The sequence below is a fragment of the Dermacentor variabilis genome, chromosome 2 (assembly GCF_050947875.1).
Source record: "Dermacentor variabilis isolate Ectoservices chromosome 2, ASM5094787v1, whole genome shotgun sequence".
Lineage (NCBI taxonomy): Eukaryota > Metazoa > Arthropoda > Arachnida > Ixodida > Ixodidae > Dermacentor > Dermacentor variabilis.
The window spans coordinates 269557586-269578513 of NC_134569.1; positions in this window are offsets into that span (position 1 = coordinate 269557586).

The window sequence follows — 20928 nt, forward strand, 5'->3', positions numbered from 1 at the left end:
GTGGAAAGGTGAGCACCGTTTACGGGCTTCCTTAAACGAAATGTTTTCCTTGACTTTAAGGGTGATTATATCTTTTTATTTCTTCCAGTTCGGACAGGAGCGTGAGTAAGCTGCATGGTCACCACTGCAGTTCACACAGTGAGGAGTGCCACTGCAGTTGTCTGAGGGGTGGCCCTGGACTCCACACTTTGCACAAGTTATTTGACCACGGCAGCTCTGCGAGCCATGGCCGAACCTCTGACATTTGAAACATCGTCTAGGGTTGGGGATAAATGGTCGTACATTTAACCTGATGTATCCTGTTTCGATGGTTTCTGGCAGTACGCTGGATGCAAATGTTAGGACAAGATGCTTAGTGGGGATGTCCTTGTTGTCTCGTCTAATTGTAATACGTTTTACGTCAGTAACATTTTGTTCTTTCCACCCTTCCAGGAGTTCAGTTTCTGTCAAATCTAGGAGGTCTGCCTCTGACACGACTCCCCGTGAGCTATTCATTGTTCGGTGTTGCGTAACAGAAATATGAATGTTTTCAAATGTCACGAGACGGCCAAGCTTCTCGGACTGATGTTTCTGAGGGACCTCAAGGAGAAGGTCCCCGCTAGCCATTTTCGTTACCTTATAACCTGACCCTAAGGCTTCGGTCAAAGATTTTCCTACGGTGAATGGCGAAATAAATCTGGCTTGCTTTTCAGGATTTTCACTATGGACAACATGGTACTTCGGGTAGTTCTCTTTTATGCGGGTCAAAAATGTGCTGAAGTCTTCGGTGCGTCCCCTCTTCTGAGGGTGACGATCAAGTAGGCGGGGAAATGCGGGTGTTCCCATGGTATTTCGGTTCGTTTTCGGCAGCAATGGCGGCCACCCACCACGGAGCCCAACATGGGGACGCTTCAGGTCTTAACGCGTAAGGCTGCAAGCGCCAACCGTACATTGCCACTATAACCTAATATATTTTACCCAAGGGAGGGCAGATACACAAGGTTAACCCTTGCCGCCGTGAAGAAAGGAAGTAATGGGAAGTGAGGAGAAGACAGCAAAGATGTAAAAGTGGGAGAGAAAGACGAAGATTGGAGAGGAGGACAGGAAAAGGCGACTGCCGATTTCCTCCAGGTGGGTCAGTCTGGAGGTGCCGTCTATGTGAAGCCGAGGCCGAAGAGGCGTGTTGCCTCCGCCAGGGGGCCTTAAAGGTCCAAACGCCCGGCATCGGCTCAACCTCCAGGATCCCCTTTTCCCCAGACACGGCTAAGCCGCGCACGGCTACACGCAAGAGGGGCCAACCCTCGTGTGCTCGGGTACGTGGTGTCGCAACACACCAAACGCCTGCTGACGCAGACGCCCCTGCGGGGATGACCGGCGTAAGGTGCAGTAGAGTGCCTGTGCAATGCAAGACGATGCAGCCCTTTTCTACCACTGCAGCGGGCTTTGTTTGTCCCCATAAAAGAAAAAGAAAGCGTCGCATAACGCTCGGGAAGCGATATATCGCTTCCCGAGCGTTATGCGACGCATCGCAGTTCAGAAAAGTCTTTCTTGCCACCGGTGTAAGCTCCAGGAGACTGCCTGTGCAAAGCAAGGCGATGCAGCCCTTTTCTAGCGTTGCAGCAAGAGCGCGCAGCGATATATCACACCCCGAGTGGCATGCGACGCGTCTTAGTTTCCGAAAAGTCTATTGCGAGCAGCGCAATACCCAGGAGACTGCCTGTGCAAGGTAAGGCGACGCAGCCCTTTTCTAGCGCTAAAGCGAGAGCGCGCAGTGATATATCGCGCCCCGAGTGTTATGCGACGGGTCTCAGCTTCTGAAAAGTCTTTATTGCGACCGGCGTAAGCTGCAGAAGACTGCCTGTGCAAAGCAAGGCGATGCAGCGCTTTTCTACCGCTGCAGCGAGAGCGCGCAGCGATATATCGCGGCCCGAGTGTTATGCGACGCGTCGCAGCTTCAGAAAAGTCTTTATTCCGGCCGGTGTTAGCTCCAGGAGACTGCCTATGCAGAGCAAGGCGATGCAGCCCTTTTCTACCGCTGCAGCGAGAGCGCGCAGCGATCTATCGCGCCCCGAGTTTTATGCGACGCGTCTGAGCTTCAGAAAAGTCTTTATTGCGCACGGCGTAAGCTGCAGTAGACTGCCTGTACAAAGCAAGGCGATGCAGCTATTTTGTAGCGCTTAAGTGAGAGCGCGCAGCGATATATCGCGCCCCAAGTGTTATTCGACGCGTCTCAGCTTCACAAAAGTCTTTATTGCGACCGGCGTAAGCTGCAGTAGAGTGCCTGTGCAAAGCAAGGCGATGCAGCCCTGTTCTAGCGCTGCAGCGAGAATGCGCAGCGATATATCTCACCCCGAGTGTTATGCGATGCGTCTCAGCTTCAGGAAAGTCTTTATTGCGACCAGCGTAAGATGCAGTAGACTGCCTGTGCAAAGCAAGGCGATGCAGTCCTTTTCTAGCGCTGCAGCGAGAGCGCGCAGCGATATATCGCGCCCCGAGTGTTATGCGACGGGTCTCAGCTTCAGAAAAGTCTTTATTGCGACCGGCGTAAGCTCCAGTAGACTGCCTCTGCAAAGCAAGGCGACGCAGTCCTTTTCTAGCGCTGCAGCGAGAGCGCGCAGCGATCTATCGCGCCCCGAGTGTTATGCGATGCGTCTGAGCTTCAGAAAAGTCTTTATTGCGCACGGCGTAAGCTGCAGTAGACTGCCTGTACAAAGCAAGGCGATGCAGCTATTTTGTTGCGCTTAAGTGAGAGCGCGCAGCGATATATCTCACCCCGAGTGTTATGCGATGCGTCTCAGCTTCACAAAAGTCTTTATTGCGACCAGCGTAAGATGCAGTAGACTGCCTGTGCAAAGCAAGGCGATGCAGTCCTTTTCTAGCGCTGCAGCGAGAGCGCGCAGCGATATATCGCGCCCCGAGTGTTATGCGACGCGTCTCAGCTTCAGAAAAGTCTTTATTGCGACCGGTGTTAGCTCCAGGAGACTGCCTATGCAAAGCAAGGCGATACGGTGCTTTTCAAGGCTGCAGCGAGAGCGCGCAGCGATATATCGCGCTCCGAGTGTTATGCGACGTGTCTCAGTTTCAGAAAAGACTTTATTGCGACCGGCGTAAGCTGCAGTAGAGTGCCTGTGCAAAGCAAGGCGATGCAGCCCTTTTCTAGCGCTGCAGCGAGAGCGCGGAGCAATATATCTCACCCCGAGTGTTATGCGATGCGTCTCAGCTTCAGAAAAGTCTTTATTGCGACCGGCGTAAGCTGCAGAAGACTGCCTGTGCAAAGCAAGGCGATGCAGTGCTTTTCTACCGCTGCAGCGAGAGCGCGCAGCGATATATCGCGGCCCGAGTGTTATGCGACGCGTCGCAGCTTCAGAAAAGTCTTTATTCCGGCCGGTGTTAGCTCCGGGAGACTGCCTATGCAGAGCAAGGCGATGCAGCCCTTTTCTACCACTGCAGCGAGAGCGCGCAGCGATCTATCGCGCCCCGAGTGTTATGCGACGCGTCTGAGCTTCAGAAAAGTCTTTATTGCGCACGGCGTAAGCTGCAGTAGACTGCCTGTACAAAGCAAGGCGATGCAGCTATTTTGTAGCGCCTAAGTGAGAGCGCGCAGCGATATATCGCGCCCCAAGTGTTATTCGACGCGTCTCAGCTTCACAAAAGTCTTTATTTCGACCGGCGTAAGCTGCAGTAGAGTGCCTGTGCAAAGCAAGGCGATGCAGCCCTGTTCTAGCGCTGCAGCGAGAACGCGCAGCGATATATCTCACCCCGAGTGTTATGCGATGCGTCTCAGCTTCAGGAAAGTCTTTATTGCGACCAGCGTAAGATGCAGTAGACTGCCTGTGCAAAGCAAGGCGATGCAGCCCTTTTCTAGCGCTGCAGCGAGAGCGCTCAGCAATATATCTCACCCCGAGTGTTATGCGATGCGTCTCAGTTTCAGAAAAGTCTTTATTGCGACCGGTGTTAGCTCCAGGAGACTGCCGATGCAAAGCAAGGCGATGCAGCCCTTTTCTATCGGTGCCGCGAGAATGTGCAGCGATATATCGCGCCCCGAGTGTTAGGCCACGCGTCTGAGTTCCAGAAAAGTCTTTATTGCGACCGGCGTAAGCTGCAGAAGACTACCTGTGCAAAGCAAGGCGATGAAGCCCTTTTCTACCGCTGCAGTGAGAGCGCGCAGCGATATATCGTGCCCCGAGTGTTAGGCCACGCGTCTCAGTCCCAGAAAAGTCTTTATTGGGACAGCCGTAAGCTCCAGGAGACTGCCTGTGGAAAGCAAGGCGATGCAGCCCTTTTCTAGCGCTGCAGCGAGAGCGCGCAGCGATATATCGCGCCCCGAGTGTTATGCGACGCGTCTCAGTTTCAGAAAAGTCTTTATGGCGAGCGGCGTAAGCTGCAGTAGACTGCCTGTGCAAAGCAAGGCGATGCTGGCCTTTTCTAGCGCTGCAGCGAGAACGCGCAGCGATATAACGCGTCCCAAGTATTATGCGACGCGTCTCAGTTTCAGAAAAGTCTTTATTGCGACCGGCGTAAGCTGCAGTAGACTTCCTGTGCCAAGCAAGGCGATACAGATGTTTTCTAGCGCTGCTGCGAGAGCGCGCAGCGATATATCGCTTCCCCAGTGTTATGCGACGCGTCTCAGCTTCAGAGAAGTCTTTATATCGACCGGCGTAAGCTGCAGTAGACTGCCTGTGCAAAGCAAGGCGATGCAGCCCTTTTCTAGCGCTAAAGCGAGAGCGCGCAGTGATATATCGCGCCCCGAGTGTTATGCGACGCGTCTCAGCTTCAGAAAAGTCTTTATTGCGACCGGTGTTAGCACCAGTAGACTGTCTATGCAAAGCAAGGCGATACAGCCCTTTTCTTGGGCCGCAGCGAGAGCGCGCAGCAATATATATCTCTCCGAGTGTTATGCGACGCGTCTCAGTTTCAGAAAAGTCTTTATTCCGACCGGCGTAAGATGCAGTAGACTGCTTGTGCAAAGCAAGGCGATGCAGCCCTTTTCTAGCGCTCCAGCGCGAGCGCGCAGCGATATATCGCGCCCCGAGAGTTATGCGATGCGTCTCAACTTCAGAAATGTCTTTATTGCGACCGGTGTAAGCTCCAGGAGACTGCCTGTACAAAGCAAGGCGATGCAACCCTTTACTATTGCTGCAGCGAGAGTGTGCAGAGATATATTGTGCGCCTAGTGATATGCGACGCGTCGCAGCTTCAGAAAAGTTTTTATTGCGGCCGGTGTTAGCTCCAGGAGAGTGCCTATGCAGAGCAAGGCGATGCAGCCCTTTTCTACCACTGCAGCGAGAGCGCGCAGCGATATATCGCGCTCCGAGTGTTATGCGACGCGTCTCAGCTTCAGAAAAGTCTTTATTGTGACCGGTGTTAGCTCCAGGAGACTGCCTATGCAAAGCAAGGCGATACAGCCCTTTTCAAGGCTGCAGCGAGAGCGCGCAGTGATATATCGCGCTCCGAATGTTATGCGACGCGACTCAGTTTCAGAAAAGTCTTTAGTGCGACCGGTGTAAGCTCCAGAAGAGTGCCTGTACAAAGCAACACGATGCAGCCCTTTTCTATTGCTGCACCGAGAATGTGCAGCGATATATCGCGCCCCGAGTGTGATGCGACGGGTCTCAGCTTCAGAAAAGTCTTTATTGCGACCGGCGTAAGCTCCAGTAGACTGCCTGTGCAAAGCAAGGCGATGCAGTCCTTTTCTACCGCTGCAGCGACAGCGCGCTGCGATATATCGCGCCCCGAGTGTTAGGCCACGCGTGTCAGTTCCAGAAAAGTCTTTATTGGGACCGGCGTAAGCTCCAGGAGACTGCCTGTGCAAAGCAAGGCGATGCAGTCCTTTTCTACCGCTGCAGCGACAGCGCGCAGCGATATATCGCGCCCCGAGTGTTAGGCCACGCGTGTCAGTTCCAGAAAAGTCTTTATTGGGACCGGCGTAAGCTCCAGGAGACTGCCTGTGCAAAGCAAGGCGATGCAGCCCTTTTCTAGCGCTAAAGCGAGAGCGCGCAGCGATATATCGCGCCCCGAGTGTTATGCGATGCGTCTCAACTTCAGAAATGTCTTTATTGCGACCGGTGTAAGCTCCAGGAGACTGCCTGTACAAAGCAAGGCGATGCAGCCCTTTACTATTGCTGCAGCGAGAGTGTGCAGAGATATATCGTGCGCCTAGTGATATGCGACGCGTCGCAGCTTCAGAAAAGTCTTTATTGCGGCCGGTGTTAGCTCCAGGAGAGTGCCTATGCAGAGCAAGGCGATGCAGCCCTTTTCTACCACTGCAGCGAGAGCGCGCAGCAATATATCGCGCCCCGAGTGTTATGCGACGCGTGTAAGCTTCTGAAAAGTCTTTATTGCGACCGGTGTTAGCTCCAGTAGACTGCCTGTGCAAAGCAAGGCGATGCAGCCCTTTTCTAGGGCTAAAGCGAGAGCGCGCAGTGATATATCGCGCCCCGAGTGTTATGCGACGGGTCTGAGCTACAGAAAAGTCTTTATTGCGACCGGTGTTAGCTCCTGTAGACTGCCTATGCAAAGCAAGACGTTACAGCCCTTTTCTTGGGCTGCTGCGAGAGCGCGCAGCAATATATATCGCTCCGAGTGTTATGCGACGCGTCTGAGCTTCAGAAAAGTCTTTATTGCGACCGGTGTAAGCTGCAGGAGACTGCCTGTACAAAGCAAGGCGATGCAGCCCTTTTCTATCGCTGCAGCGAGAAAGTGCAGCGATATATCGCGCCCCGAGTGTTATGCGACGCGTCTAAGTTTCTGAAAAGTCTTTATTGCGACCAGTGTAAGATGCAGCAGACTGCCTGTTCAAAGCAAGGCGATGCAGCCCTTTTCTAGCGCTGCAGCGAGAGCGCGCGGCGATATATCACACCCCGAGTGTTATGCGACGCGTGTAAGCTTCTGAAAGTCTTTATTGCGACCGGTGTTAGCTCCAGTAGACTGCCTGTGCAAAGCAAGGCGATGCAGCCCTTTTCTAGCGCTAAAGCGAGAGCGCGCAGTGATATATCGCGCACCGAGTGTTATGCGACGGGTCTCAGCTACAGAAAAGTCTTTATTGCGACCGGTGTTAGCTCCAGTAGACTGTCTATGCAAAGCAAGGCGATACAGCCCTTTTCTTGGGCCGCAGCGAGAGCGCGCAGCAATATATATCTCTCCGAGTGTTATGCGACGCGTCTCAGTTTCAGAAAAGTCTTTATTCCGACCGGTGTTAGCTCCAGGAGACTGCCTATGCAAAGCAAGGCGATACAGCCCTTTTCAAGGCTGCAGCGAGAGCGCGCAGCGATATATCGCGCTCCGAGTGTTATGCGACGCGTCTCAGCTTCAGAAAAGTCTTTATTGCGACCGGTGTTAGCTCCAGGAGACAGCCTATGCAAAGCAAGGCGATACAGCCCTTTTCAAGGCTGCAGCGAGAGCGCGCAGCGATATATCGCGCTCCGAATGTTATGCGACGCGACTCAGTTTCAGAAAAGTCTTTAGTGCGACCAGCGTAAGATGCAGTAGACTGCCTGTGCAAAGCAAGGCGATGCAGCCCTTTTCTAGCGCTTCAGCGAGAGCGCGCAGCAATATATCTCACCCCGAGTGTTATGCGATGCGTCTCAGCTTCAGAAAAGTCTTTATTGCGACCGGTGTAAGCTCCAGAAGAGTGCCTGTACAAAGCAACACGATGCAGCCCTTTTCTATTGCTGCAGCGAGAATGTGCAGCGATATATCGCGCCCCGAGTGTTATGCGACGGGTCTCAGCTTCAGAAAAGTCTTTATTGCGACCGGCGTAAGCTCCAGTAGACTGCCTGTGCAAAGCAAGGCGATGCAGTCCTTTTCTACCGCTGCAGCGACAGCGCGCAGCGATATATCGCGCCCCGAGTGTTAGGCCACGCGTGTCAGTTCCAGAAAAGTCTTTATTGGGACCGGCGTAAGCTCCAGGAGACTGCCTGTGCAAAGCAAGGCGATGCAGCCCTTTTCTAGCGCTTCAGTGAGAGCGCGCAGCAATATATCGCGCCCCGAGTGTTATGCGACGCGTGTAAGCTTCTGAAAAGTCTTTATTGCGACCGGTGTTAGCTCCAGTAGACTGCCTGTGCAAAGCAAGGCGATGCAGCCCATTTCTAGCGCTAAAGCGAGAGCGCGCAGTGATATATCGCGCCCCGAGTGTTATGCGTCGTGTCTGAGCTACAGAAAAGTCTTTATTGCGACCGGTGTTAGCTCCTGTAGACTGCCTATGCAAAGCAAGGCGTTACAGCCCTTTTCTTGGGCTGCAGCGAGAGCGCGCAGCAATATATATCGCTCGGAGTGTTATGCGACGCGTCTGAGCTTGAGAAAAGTCTTTATTGCGACCGGTGTAAGCTGCAGGAGACTGCCTGTACAAAGCAAGGCGATGCAGCCCTTTTCTATCGCTGCAGCGAGAAAGTGCAGCGGTATATCGCGTCCCTAGTGTTATGCCTCGCGTCTCAGTTTCATAAAAGTCTTTATTGCGACCAGCGTAAGATGCAGTAAACTACCTGAGCAAAGCAAGGCGATGCAGTCCTTTTCTAGCGCTGCAGCGAGAGCGCGCAGCGATATATCGCGCCCCGAGTGTTATGCGACGCGTCTCAGCTTCAGAAAAGTCTTTATTGCGAGCGGTGTTAGCTCCAGGAGACTGCCTATGCAAAGCAAGGCGATACAGCCCTTTTCAAGGCTGCAACGAGAGCGCGCAGCGATATATCGCGCTCCGAGTGTTATGCGACGCGTCTCAGTTTCAGAAAAGTCTTTAGTGCGACCAGCGTAAGATGCAGTAAACTACCTGAGCAAAGCAAGGCGATGCAGCGCTTTTCTAGCGCTGCAGCGAGAGCGCGCAGCAATATATCTCACCCCGAGTGTTATGCGATGCGTCTCAGCTTCAGAAAAGTCTTTATTGCGACCGGTGTTAGCTCCAGGAGACTGCCGATGCAAAGCAAGGCGATGCAGCCCTTTTCTATCGGTGCCGCGAGAATGTGCAGCGATATATCGCGCCCCGAGTGTTAGGCCACGCGTCTGAGTTCCAGAAAAGTCTTTATTGCGACCGGCATAAGCTGCAGGAGACTGCCTGTGGAAAGCAAGGCGATGCAGCCCTTTTCTAGCGCTGCAGCGAGAGCGCGCAGCGATATATCGCGCCCCGAGTGTTATGCGACGCGTCTCAGTTTCAGAAACGCCGTTATTGGGACCGGCATAAGCTGCAATAGACTGTCTGTGCAATGTAAGGCGATGCAGCCCTTTTCTAGCGCTGCAGCGAGAGCGCGCAGCGATCTATCGCGCTCCGAGTGTTATGCGACGCGTCTCAATTTCAGAAAATACTTTATGGCGAGCGGCGTAAGCTGCAGTAGACTGCCTGTGCAAAGCAAGGCGATGCTGGCCTTTTCTAGCGCTGCAGCGAGAACGCGCAGCGATATAATGCGTCCCAAGTATTATGCGACGCGTCTCAGCTTCAGAGAAGTCTTTATATCGACCGGCGTAAGCTGCAGTAGACTGCCTGTGCAAAGCAAAGCGATGCAGCCCTTTTCTAGCGCTGCAGCGAGAACCCGCAGCGATATATCGCGTCCCGAGTGTTATGCGACGCGTCGCAGTTTCCGGAAAGTCTTTATTGCAGCCGGTGTAAGCTCAAGGAGACTGCCTGTGCAAAGCAAGGCGATACAGCCCTTTTCTTGGACTGCAGCGAAAGCGCGCAGCGGTATATCGCGCTCCGAGTGTTATGCGACGCGTCTCAGTTTCAGAAAAGTCTTTATTGTGACCTTCGTAAGCTGCAGTAGACTTCCTGTGCCAAGTAAGGCGATACAGATGTTTTCTAGCGCTGCAGCGAGAGCGCGCAGCGATATATCGCTTCCCCCGTGTCATGCGACGCGTCTCAGCTTCAGAGAAGTCTTTATATCGACCGGCGTAAGCTGCAGTAGACTGCCTGTGCAATGCAAGGCGATGCAGTCCTTTTCTAGCGCTGCAGCGAGAACGGGCAGCGATATATCGCGCCCCGAGTGTTAGGCGACGCGTCTCAGCTTCAGAAAAGTCTTTATTGCGACCGGTGTTAGCTCCAGGAGACTGCCCATGCAAAGCAAGGCGATACAGCCCTTTCGAAGGCTGCAGCGAGAGCGCGCAGCGATATATCGTGCTCCGAGTGTTATGCGACGCGTCTAAGTTTCTGAAAAGTCTTTATTGCGACCAGTGTAAGACGCAGCAGACTGCCTGTTCAAAGCAAGGCGATGCAGCCCTTTTCTAGCGCTGCAGTGAGTGCGCGCGGCGATATATCACACCCCGAGTGTTATGCGACGCGTCTCAGCTTCACAAAAGTCTCTATTGCGACCGGCATAAGCTGCAGAAGACTACCTGTGCAAAGCAAGGCGATGCAGCCCTTTTCTAGCGCTCCAGCGCGAGCGCGCAGCGATATATCGCGCCCCGAGTGTTATGCGATGCGTCTCAACTTCAGAAATGTCTTTATTGCGACCGGTGTAAGCTCCAGGAGACTGCCTGTACAAAGCAAGGCGATGCAGCCCTTTACTATTGCTGCAGCGAGAGTGTGCAGAGATATATTGTGCGCCTAGTGATATGCGACGCGTCGCAGCTTCAGAAAAGTTTTTGTTGCGGTCGGTGTTAGCTCCAGGAGAGTGCCTATGCAGAGCAAGGCGATGCAGCCCTTTTCTACCACTGCAGCGAGAGCGCGCAGCGATATATCGCGCTCCTAGTGTTATGCGACGCGTCTCAGCTTCAGAAAAGTCTTTATTGCGACCGGTGTTAGCTCCAGGAGACTGCCTATGCAAAGCAAGGCGATACAGCCCTTTTCAAGGCTGCAGCGAGAGCGCGCAGCGATATATCGCGCTCCGAATGGTATGCGACGCGACTCAGTTTCAGAAAAGTCTTTAGTGCGACCAGCGTAAGATGCAGTAGACTGCCTGTGCAAAGCAAGACGATACAGCCCTTTTCTAGCGCTTCAGCGACAGCGCGCAGCAATATATCTCACCCCGAGTGTTATGCAATGCGTCTCAGCTTCAGAAAAGTCTTTATTGCGACCGGTGTAAGCTCCAGAAGAGTGCCTGTACAAAGCAACACGATGCAGCCCTTTTCTATTGCTGCAGCGAGAATGTGCAGCGATACATCGCGCCCCGAGTGTTATGCGACGGGTCTCAGCTTCAGAAAAGTCTTTATTGCGACCGGCGTAAGCTCCAGTAGACTGCCTGTGCAAAGCAAGGCGATGCAGTCCTTTTCTACCGCTGCAGCGACAGCGCGCAGCGATATATCGCGCCCCGAGTGTTAGGCCACGCGTGTCAGTTCCAGAAAAGTCTTTATTGGGACCGGCGTAAGCTCCAGGAGACTGCCTGTGCAAAGCAAGGCGATTCAGCCCTTTTCTAGCGCTTCAGTGAGAGCGCGCAGCAATATATCGCGCCCCGAGTGTTATGCGACGCGTGTAAGCTTCTGAAAAGTCTTTATTGCGACCGGTGTTAGCTCCAGTAGACTGCCTGTGCAAAGCAAGGCGATGCAGCCCTTTTCTAGCGCTAAAGCGAGAGCGCGCAGTGATATATCGCGCCCCGAGTGTTATGCGACGGGTCTGAGCTACAGAAAAGTGTTTATTGCGACCGGTGTTAGCTCCTGTAGACTGCCTATGCAAAGCAAGGCGTTACAGCCCTTTTCTTGGGCTGCAGCGAGAGCGCGCAGCAATATATATCGCTCCGAGTGTTATGCGACGCGTATGAGCTTCAGAAAAGTCTTTATTGCGGCCGGTGTAAGCTCAAGGAGACTGCCTGTTCAAAGCAAGGCGATGCAGCCCTTTTCTATCGCTGCAGCGAGAAAGTGCAGCGATATATCGCGTCCCTAGTGTTATGCCTCGCGTCTCAGTTTCATAAAAGTCTTTATTGCGACCAGCGTAAGATGCAGTAAACTACCTGAGCAAAGCAAGGCGATGCAGCCCTTTTCTAGCGCTGCAGCGAGAGCGCTCAGCAATATATCTCACCCCGAGTGTTATGCGATGCGTCTCAGCTTCAGAAAAGTCTTTATTGCGACCGGTGTTAGCTCCAGGATACTGCCTATGCAAAGCAAGGCGATGCAGCCCTTTTCTATCGGTGCCGCGAGAATGTGCAGCGATATATCGCGCCCCGAGTGTTAGGCCACGCGTCTGAGTTCCAGAAAAGTCTTTATTGCGACCGGCGTAAGCTGCAGAAGACTACCTGTGCAAAGCAAGGCGATGAAGCCCTTTTCTACCGCTGCAGCGAGAGCGCGCAGCGATATATCGTGCCCCGAGTGTTAGGCCACGCGTCTCAGTTCCAGAAAAGTCTTTATTGGGACTGCCGTAAGCTCTAGGAGACTGCCTGTGGAAAGCAAGGCGATGCAGCCCTTTTCTAGCGCTGCAGCGAGAGCGCGCAGCGATATATCGCGCCCCGAGTGTTATGCGACGCGTCTCAGTTTCAGAAAAGCCGTTATTGGGACCGGCATAAGCTGCAATAGACTGTCTGTGCAATGTAAGGCGATGCAGCCCTTTTCTAGCGCTGCAGCGAGAGCGCGCAGCGATCTATCGCGCTCCGAGTGTTATGCAACGCGTCTCAATTTCAGAAAAGTATTTATGGCGAGCGGCGTAAGCTGCAGTAGACTTCCTGTGGCAAGCAAGGCGATACAGATGTTTTCTAGCGCTGCTGCGAGAGCGCGCAGCGATATATCGCTTCCCCAGTGTTATGCGACGCGTCTCAGCTTCAGAGAAGTCTTTATATCGACCGGCGTAAGCTGCAGTAGACTGCCTGTGCAAAGCAAAGCGATGCAGCCCTTTTCTAGCGCTGCAGCGAGAACCCGCAGCGATATATCGCGTCCCGAGTGTTATGCGACGCGTCGCAGTTTCCGGAAAGTCTTTATTGCAGCCGGTGTAAGCTCAAGGAGACTGCCTGTGCAAAGCAAGGCGATACAGATGTTTTCTAGCGCTGCAGCGAGAGCGCGCAGCAATATATCTCACCCCGAGTGTTATGCGATGCGTCTCAGCTTCAGAAAAGTCTTTATTGCGACCGGTGTAAGCTCCAGGAGAGTGCCTGTACAAAGCAACACGATGCATCCCTTTTCTATTGCTGCAGCGAGAATGTGCAGCGATATATCGCGCCCCGAGTGTTACGCGACGGGTCTCAGCTTCAGAAAATTCTTTATTGCGACCGGCGTAAGCTCCAGTAGACTGCCTGTGCAAAGCAAGGCGATGCAGTCCTTTTCTAGCGCTGCAGCGAGAGCGCGCAGCGATCTATCGCGCCCCGAGTGTTATGCGACGCGTCTGAGCTTCAGAAAACTCTTTATTGCGACCGGCGTAAGCTGCAGTAGACTGCCTGTACAAAGCAAGGCGATGCAGCTATTTTGTAGCGCTTAAGTGAGAGCGCGCAGCGATATATCGCGCCCCAAGTGTTATTCGACGCGTCTCAGCTTCACAAAAGTCTTTATTGCAACCGGCGTAAGATGCAGTAGACTGCCTGTGCAAAGCAAGGCGATGCAGTCCTTTTCTAGCGCTGCAGCGAGAGCGCGCAGCGATATATCGCGCCCCGAGTGTTATGCGACGCGTCTCAGCTTCAGAAAAGTCTTTATTGCGACCGGTGTTAGCTCCAGGAGACTGCCTATGCAAAGCAAGGCGTTGCAGCCCTTCTCTAGCGCTGCAGCGAGAACGCGAAGCGATATATCTCACCCCGAGTGTTATGCGATGCGTCTCAGCTTCAGAAAAGTCTTTAGTGCGACCAGCGTAAGATGCAGTAGACTGCCTGTGCAAAGCAAGGCGATGCAGCCCTTTTCTAGCGCTGCAGCGAGAGCGCGCAGCAATATATCTCACCCCGAGTGTTATGCGATGCGTCTCAGCTTCAGAAAAGTCTTTATTGCGACCGGTGTAAGCTCCAGGAGAGTGCCTGTACAAAGCAACACGATGCAGCCCTTTTCTATTGCTGCAGCGAGAATGTGCAGCGATATATCGCGCCCCGAGTGTTATGCGACGGGTCTCAGCTTCAGAAAAGTCTTTATTGCGACCGGCGTAAGCTCCAGTAGACTGCCTGTGCAAAGCAAGGCGATGCAGTCCTTTTCTAGCGCTGCAGCGAGAGCGCGCAGCGATCTATCGCGCCCCGAGTGTTATGCGACGCGTCTCAGCTTCACAAAAGTCTTTATTGCGACCGGCGTAAGCTGCAGTAGAGTGCCTGCGCAAAGCAAGGCGATGCAGCCCTTTTCTAGCGCTGCAGCGAGAACGCGCAGCGATATATCTCACCCCGAGTGTTATGCGATGCGTCTCAGCTTCAGAAAAGTCTTTATTGCGACCGGTGTAAGCTCCAGGAGACTGCCTGTACAAAGGAAGACGATGCAGCCCTTTTCTATCGCTGCAGCGAGAATGTGCAGCGATATATCGCGCTCCGAGTTTTATGCGACGCGTCTCAGTTTCAGAAAAGTCTTTATTGCGACCGGCGTAAGCTGCAGTAGAGTGCCTGTGCAAAGCAAGGCGGTGCAGCCCTTTTCTAGCGCTGCAGAGAGAGCGCGCAGCGATATATCGCGCCCAGAGTGTTATGCGATGCGTTTCAGCTTCAGGAAAGTCTTTATTGCGACGGGTGTAAGCTCCAGGAGACTGCCTGTGCAAAGCAAGGCGATGCAGGCCTTTTCTAGCGCTGCAGAGAGAGCGCGCAGTGATATATCGTGCGCCTAGTGTTATGCGACGCGTCTCATCTTCAGAAAAGTCTTTATTGCGGCGGGTGTAAGCTCCAGGAGACTGCCAGTGCAAAGCAAGGCGATGCAGGCCTTTTCTAGCGCTACAGCAAGAGCGCGCAGCGATATATCACACCCCGAGTGGTATGCGGCGCGTCTCAGTTTCCGAAAAGTGTATTGCGAGCAGCCCAATCCCCAGGAGACTGCCTGTGCAAAGCAAGGCGATGCAGCCCTTTTCTAGCGCTAAAGCGAGAGCGCGCAGTGATATCTCGCGCCGCAAGTGTTATGCGATGGGTCTCAGCTTCAGAAAAGTCTTTATTGCGACCGGTGTAAGCTGCAGAAGACTGCCTGTGCAAAGCAAGGCGATGCAGCCCTTCTCTACCGCTGCAGCGAGAGCGCGCAGCGATATATCGCGGCCCGAGTGTTATGCGACGCGTCGCACCATCGGAAAAGTCTTTATTGGTACCCGCGTAAGCTGCAGTAGACTGCATGTACAAAGCAAGGCGATGCAGCCCTATCGTAGCGCTTAAGTGAGAGCGCGCAGCGATATATCGCGCCCCAAGTGTTATGCGACGCGTCTCAGCTTCTGAAAAGTCTTTATTGTGACCGGCGTGATGATGTATGGGGTTTTGTGGCGCAAGGGCCAGGTATGGCCAAAGAGCGCCATGTCTGTGCTAATGATTTTGCGGTGTAATTATGATTACTATGAAGTTCGTGTGAGGTGGCTGTAAAGAGGCCTTAAAATATACGCTCTAAAGTGCGTAAAATCTGTATGATAAAATTATGGCGATGACGTGTGACTTGTACTATGAACATGTAGATGCATTTAAAAAGAATGATACGATAGGTAAAATATATGTGATTGTGAAAAATCCATGAGCACTACTGCCTCCTTAGAGCCCTTGAAACACAAGGGCCTGGAGGCATGTGCTATGCAAAACAATTATCGCAGTGGGATCCTCTCAAGAGAGGAGGCGCTACGAATTCATGGGACTAATAACATGTAAGACCACATCTTTAAGATAACCTAGCACTGTGTCTGTATTAAAAAGCGGTTCTGGACCAAGAAGCATTTCAGGGTGAAGAGGAATGTGCTGTCGGTATGCTAATGAAAAATGTCTTTTTCTCTCAGATTTGGCTTCTCGACACTCCAGGAGGACGTGGAGCTATGCAAAACAATTATCGCAGTGGGATCCTCTCAAGAGAGGATCCGCATCTACCACAGGTTGGAGGCTCACTTCCGGTGAGTAGAAAATTATGGGTGCCGAACGTGTGTCCTATTCTGAGACGACAGAATAGGACATCTGTTCGGCGCGATTTTGTAGTAGACGGCCAAAATCCTAACTGTGGTTTTATCAGGTGGAGCTAATTATCCGTTTCCGCATCCCACATGTGTTGCCAGTGATCGCGCAGCCTCCTTCGCAAGAAAGGCCTCAGATCGGTGACAGGCACCGCAGAGGTAGGGTTAACAGCTTGCAATGTGATTGACGTTGCCATCTCGTCCGCCAGAACGTTACCTTCAATTCCCCTATGGCCAGGGACTCAGAATATTGTGATATTCTGGTTAGATGAGTACGCTTTGCACAAGAGCGAATATAGTTCATTAAATACGGGATTTTTATGTTTGCTGAGTGACATTAAGGCCTTCACGACGCTGAGAGAGTCTGTATAGATCGCTGCTTTTGGAAGTTTCGATTTTCTTATGTGCTTTACAGCAGAGAGTAGTGCGTAGGCCTCGGCCGTAAATATACTTGTTTCCGGATGCAGTACATCGGATTCCAAAAACGATGGGGCGACGGCTGCATAGGATACCCCGGCATTTGACTTCGAAGCGTCTGTGTAGAACTCTGCGCAAGAGTGCTTGTGCTGGAGTTTTAGGAAATGCATTCGGATTTCAGCCTCAAGAGCGTGCTTTGTAAGTTTTATAAAGGATATGTCACATTGTATCACCTGCCATTCCCAAGGAGGTAAGAGCTTGGTTAGGTGCATTAAGCGATGCTCGAGGAGCGGGACATGCATTTCATCGCTAAGCTGCTTCACACGCAGCGAGAAAGGCTGTCTTATGGAGGGACGATTGCTGAAAAGTGTAGCGCACGTCATATCGGTAACGTTATGAAAACATGGATGTTCAGGATTGGAGCGTACTTTAAGGAAATATGTAAAGCTAATGTGTGATCTCTGTAGGTGGAGAGACCATTCATTTGATTCCACATATAGACTTTGTATGGGACTCGTTCTGAAAGCGCCAGTGGCCAGTCGGATTCCCAGATGGTGGACTGGGTCTAGCATCTTTAGCGCGCTCGGGGCGGCAGAGTTATACACAACGGCACCATAATCCAATCGAGACCGAATTAGGCTCTTGTATAGGTTCATTAAACACTTCCTATCACTACCCCATGTAGTCTGGGATAGAAGTTTTAATAAGTTCATTGTTTTCAGACACTTTTCTTTAAGATGTTTAATGTGTGGGACGAAATTAAGTTTATTGTCGAGTATAATACCTAGAAATTTGTGCTCATTGTTTACAGGTATCTGATGTCAACACATTTATATGCAAGGATCCGGGACCAGGCCTCTCTTCCTTGTGAACAGCACACAAGAACTCTTTTGAGGATTGATTTTAAAACCATTTTTCTCTGCCCACCCTGACACCTTGTTCAAACCATGCTGTACCTGTCTCTCGCATACTGCGAGGTTACAGGATTTGAAGCCTATTTGAATGTCATCCACATAGACGGAATACAAAATGGCCGGGGGTAAGGAAGCACGCAGCGTTGTCATCTTAACAATAAAAAGTGTGCAACTGAGCACGCCTCCCTGGGGTACACCAGTTTCTTGTGTAAAAGGACGTGACAGCACATTGCCGACTTTCACCCGGAAGGTACGATTGGACAAGTAGTTTTTTATTATGTTTAGCATATTACCATGAATGCCCATTTCCGATAAGTCTCGCAAGATCCCGTATCGCCACGTTGTGTCATACGCCTTTTCCATATCGAGAAATATCGAGAGGAAGAACTGTTTATGTATAAATGCGTCCCGGATATTTCCTTCAATACGTACAAGATGGTCGGTTGTGGAGCGCCCTTGTCGGAAGCCACACTGATAGGGATCAAGCATTTTGTTCGATTCAAGGAAATGGATCAGTCGCTGATTAATTATTTTTTCAAATACCTTACACATGCAGCTTGTGAGGGCTATCGGGCGGTAGCTTGCCACTGAGGAAGGATCTTTCCCTTGTTTTAAAACAGGGACCACAATGGCTTCTTTCCATGTGGTCGGAAGGTACCCTGCGTCCCAGATAGTGTTGAAAAGTGTAAGTAGTGTCAGTTGCGTGTCATTGTGTAAGTTTTTCAGCATTTCATACATGATTCTGTCAGATCCCGGTGCAGAGCTCTTGCATGCGCTCAAGGCAGCTCTCAACTCTGCAATACTAAAGGGGCGGTTGTACGGTTCATTCTGCCGACACTTTCTTATGAGTGGCTTGCGTTCTTCTATTTGTTTATATTCGAGAAAGGGTTTTGAATAATTGTTGGCACTTGACAGGCTCTGAAAGTGCTCCCCAAGTGAGTCTGCTTGTTCAAGCAGGGTATCGCCTTGAGTGTTTACCAGGGGGAGTGAATAAGTTTGTCGTCCTTTTATCCTGTTAACCCTGTTCCAGACTTTCCCCTCCTCTGTATAAGAGTTGATACCCGATAAAAACTTCTGCCAACTCTCTCTTCTGGCCTGTCGGCGCGTTCTCCTTCCTTCGGATTTTGCTTTTTTAAAATTAATAAGATTCTCCGCAGTGGGAGAGGCGCGTAGAAAACCCCACGCATTGTTTTGTTTCTTACGGGCGGTCCTACATTCGTCGTTCCACCACGGGACGCGCCGTTTGCATGCGAAACCGCTCACTTCAGATATGCATTTAGATGCGGCATCTATAATGAAGGCTGTAAGATACTGAACGGCAGCATCAATCTCTAAAGAGGACATGTCATTCCATGAGATCCTGGTGAGAGTTCGGAATTTCTCCCAGTCGGCTGTATCGATTTTCCACCTGGGAGCCTGCGGTAGACATTCGTTTTCTTTATATGTTCTTAGTAGTATAGGGAAGTGGTCGCTCCCGTAAGGATTGTCGTTAACTTCCCATTCAACTTCAGACAGTAATGACGGGGAGATTAGGCTAAGATCTATTGAAGAAAATGTTCTGTTTGCAAGAGAATAGTATGTCGCTTCCTTCTTATTCAGAAGACAAGCACCAGAAGAGAAAAGAAACTGTTCAATAAGACGACCTCGCGCATCTATACGAGGGTCGCCCCACAGGTCGTTGTGTGCATTGAAGTCGCCAAGAACAACATAGGGTTCTGGCAATTCATCTATAAAGGACTGAAATTCATGTTTAGTTAATTTGTAATGTGGGGGTATATAAAGCGAGCAAATAGTGATGAGTTTGTTTAGCAGAACAACTCGCACCGCCACTGCTTCAAGGGGCGTTCGAAGCTGTAAAGGTTGACATGCTATACTTTTATGAGTGAGAATCGCAACACCACCCGATGGTGCGACGGCATCATCGCGATCTTTACGAAACGTAACATAAGTACAGAGAAAGTTTGTGTGTTTGTGTTTTAAATGTGTTTCCTGTAAACACAGCACTTTTGGATTGTGTTGGTGGATGATTTCCTTGCACATCATCAAGGTTTCTAAGGAGACCTCTGACGTTCCATTATATGATTTGTGTATCCATATTTAATGTAAATTGGTGCTGTGTATACGGAAACAGAAATGTTGAATTAGATTACAGAGCTCTTGCGAGGCCCTGTAACCGGGGTTTTGCCTTTTTTGGAGCGCTCGAGGGAGCCTCGCCGCTCCTTAGGCGCTTGGTGCGCCGTGGGGATAGGTGTTGTGTCCATTGCCTCTTGTGAGGCGCCGGACACGTGCTCTTGCGAGCGGGAAATTACCAGTGAGGGTCCCGCCTTGGAGGGCAAGACACCTGCGCCCACCAGCCCGGAGGTCGATGGGGCTCCCTGTGGAATTTGGCTGCGCCGCCTGTTGCCAGCGCTGGGAGGGGCCGGGGAGGTCGAGGCAGCCTCGGCTGCGCCTACCTTCGTGGCCGCTATCGGCCCTGCGGGATCACTGCGCATAGCGCAGGTTGCCGCAGATGACTCTTGTGGGGCCGGCAACCCAAGGGTAGCCTGGCCTGGTTGCTGGTTGGATGGAGTAGGCTTACCTACTTCCACCCTGGGGGCAGGAGCCAAAGGTACCTGCTCGCTGTACGCGGGCTGGGTACTTGGCAATGGCCGCTGCGACGCTGCCCCCCGACGCGCCGCATCAGCATAAGGCGTGCTGTGGAAAGGTGAGCACCGTTTACGGGCTTCCTTAAACGAAATGTTTTCCTTGACTTTAAGGGTGATTATATCTTTTTATTTCTTCCAGTTCGGACAGGAGCGTGAGTAAGCTGCATGGTCACCACTGCAGTTCACACAGTGAGGAGTGCCACTGCAGTTGTCTGAGGGGTGGCCCTGGACTCCACACTTTGCACAAGTTATTTGACCACGGCAGCTCTGCGAGCCATGGCCGAACCTCTGACATTTGAAACATCGTCTAGGGTTGGGGATAAATGGTCGTACATTTAACCTGATGTATCCTGTTTCGATGGTTTCTGGCAGTACGCTGGATGCAAATGTTAGGACAAGATGCTTAGTGGGGATGTCCTTGTTGTCTCGTCTAATTGTAATACGTTTTACGTCAGTAACATTTTGTTCTTTCCACCCTTCCAGGAGTTCAGTTTCTGTCAAATCTAGGAGGTCTGCCTCTGACACGACTCCCCGTGAGCTATTCATTGTTCGGTGTTGCGTAACAGAAATATGAATGTTTTCAAATGTCACGAGACGGCCAAGCTTCTCGGACTGATGTTTCTGAGGGACCTCAAGGAGAAGGTCCCCGCTAGCCATTTTCGTTACCTTATAACCTGACCCTAAGGCTTCGGTCAAAGATTTTCCTACGGTGAATGGCGAAATAAATCTGGCTTGCTTTTCAGGATTTTCACTATGGACAACATGGTACTTCGGGTAGTTCTCTTTTATGCGGGTCAAAAATGTGCTGAAGTCTTCGGTGCGTCCCCTCTTCTGAGGGTGACGATCAAGTAGGCGGGGAAATGCGGGTGTTCCCATGGTATTTCGGTTCGTTTTCGGCAGCAATGGCGGCCACCCACCACGGAGCCCAACATGGGGACGCTTCAGGTCTTAACGCGTAAGGCTGCAAGCGCCAACCGTACATTGCCACTATAACCTAATATATTTTACCCAAGGGAGGGCAGATACACAAGGTTAACCCTTGCCGCCGTGAAGAAAGGAA